The following is a 2326-nucleotide window of genomic DNA, read 5'->3' as shown; positions in this document are numbered from 1 at the left end:
AGAAATTGAGACATATATTAGCACAGATTTTGAGTTTTTAGGTGATGATGCGGATGAAGACCCAACTAAATTTGATATTTTGGGTTGGTGAAAAAAGCATGCAAATCGCTTTCCAGTCTTAGCTTCAATTGCAAAAGATATACTTGCTTGTCCAATTTTTACTGTTGCAGTGGAACAAGCTTTTAGTGCGGATGGACAAATTTTAGATCCAACATGGTCAAGATTATCGCCAAATAATGTGAAATGCAAGAGTGTGTTGATGATTGGACTAGAGCGGCGTTGAGAACTCAAGACCAGCAAAATTCAAGCGACGATGATGATTCTGACTCATTAACGGGGACTAGTGGCACTGATGACTAAAATTAATTGTAATAATTGGGAGGTTATTTTCCAATTTAATAAAAAAAAAGAAGTATGTGGGCTTTGATTTTCTCTAATTTTCAAGAGGATACGTAGGCAATTAAATTAAAATTTTTCAATTTTAATTTAATTCAAGCCCAAAATAAAAAATTATAATTTTCTATATCAGTGAGTTAGCAAAATTTGTAAATTTAATGTAATAATAGTTCAAAATTAATAGAAGTTTTTGTTTTAAAATTTTATAATAATTTATTTAGTTAATAAAATTTAAACATTTTAAAATTATTATTTATTCATGAATTCGGAATCAAAATTTTATTATTTTTTTAAAAATTTGCGTAATGCCGGAACCGAATCGGAACCGTAATTTGAACCGTCGGTTCGCCGGAACCGTGCTGAACCGTGCCGGAACCGGAACCGGACCAGAACCGGAGGTTCAAGGGTCGGTTCCGATTTAAATTTTAAACATCTCGAACCGGCGGTTCAATGAACTGAAACCGGCGGTTCATTGAACCGGCCATGCCTAGGAGTAAGAGCTGTAGTTGGAGGATAGGTAAGAACACTGAATTTAACCTCACGAGTGACAAGATCAATACAATATATTTGAGTTGCAAGGCCAACAGTTACGAACCGAGGGCCATATCGAACCATACGTACAACTGAGCGAAATCTCAGAATATGCACACAACTATGAGATTTAGGGGAGTAAAACGGAACAAATGTGAAAGAATTGATATAGCTTCCAAACTGGGACTCAGTATTATTCTTTCTTACTAACCCACAAGGACGACATTGATCCTGACTTGCGCTTAAACTGTTGGAATCATCGCCCCCAACAACCAATAGTAAAGGATGTGAATATCTGAATCCTTCAAGGCCGCATCTGTAAAAATGAAACTGGAACACCAAGCTGTTGGCGTGTGGTCCCATTCAAGTGGGCACCGCCTCATATGTTTTATAATATAATATATTTATATTATAATATATAAATAAATAAATAAATAAATAAGGGGCATGTGCTTTGTGTGCAAGAAATTATGATACCAGGAAAACAAGAAAAAAAAAAACAAAGGCAGAGGGTGTGTGTGTGCTTGATTGAGGTGACGCCGCAAAAAAACAAGAAAAAAAAGGAACAAGAGAGAGTGATGCGAGAGAAAGAAAAGAAAACGAAGCAGTAAATTTGATTCCCTCGATCGGACGGTCGATCCTTACCCGATCTTGAAGAAATTATGATATGTTGCTCTATTCACCAAGCTCTAGAAGGTGAATGGATTTGATTCTTGGTTTGGCTCTCTCAACTGGTGAGATCTACCACTCTGTCTCTTGTATTTGTTATTGATATCCACCGTTTTGGTGATGATTATATTTTTATTAACCAAGGGTACGCCTTGATGATATTTGTGTAGCCTCTAGTTGATCTAGAAGGAACTCTGTGTAGCCCGTTAAGTTATTAATGGAGGATTTTGAAGTGGACTACGGCCCATGGTTTTTCCTTATCCTTGGAGGATTTTCCATGTAAAAATTGATGTGTCGTGCGTTGGTGTTTATCTGTTATTTTGCTTGGCTATTATTATTGGTATTGCCTTAGTTTATTGTTGTTGCTCATTTTGATTCGCACAAAGAGGGAAAAGTATTGATCTGTGGGTTATTATTATTTCCATTGCACTCGTACTGCTTATCTGTATTTGAACCTAACCCGCGTATTTTCTGCAACACATGCTTGAAAACCAGTTCACTAATCTTCGTGATCCATAGTAGAAGTTGAAATCGAAGCAGCATATCTATGACACATCCTCAAAAAGATTGGGCATCATCACCAACACCAATATGGTACCGGCAACAGTATAACCAAATGGGACAATCACATCTTTGACATAGGAATGTGAATTAAGCAACTATTAACCATAAGGTATCAGTTCATCAAAAACCTCCATTTTAGTTTTTCTTGTTTTTGCAATATCCAGAT

At 36.3% G+C, this 2326-nt stretch overlaps 1 long non-coding RNA gene across 1 annotated transcript; it reads left to right on the top strand.

Moving 5' to 3' along the window:
• Positions 1-930: 930 nt before the first annotated feature.
• Positions 931-2050, top strand: LOC110009861 (uncharacterized). Its single transcript, XR_002284735.3, has 2 exons — positions 931-1661; positions 1767-2050. It is a non-coding gene; the product is annotated as an uncharacterized LOC110009861 (long non-coding RNA).
• Positions 2051-2326: the final 276 nt, after the last annotated feature.

Source organism: Jatropha curcas, chromosome 1 (genome assembly GCF_041381405.1).
Source record: "Jatropha curcas cultivar XTBG-Jc1 chromosome 1, XTBG_Jcur_1.0, whole genome shotgun sequence".
NCBI classification, from domain to species: Eukaryota; Viridiplantae; Streptophyta; class Magnoliopsida; order Malpighiales; family Euphorbiaceae; genus Jatropha; species Jatropha curcas.
This window is presented reverse-complemented; position numbering and strand designations above follow the sequence as displayed.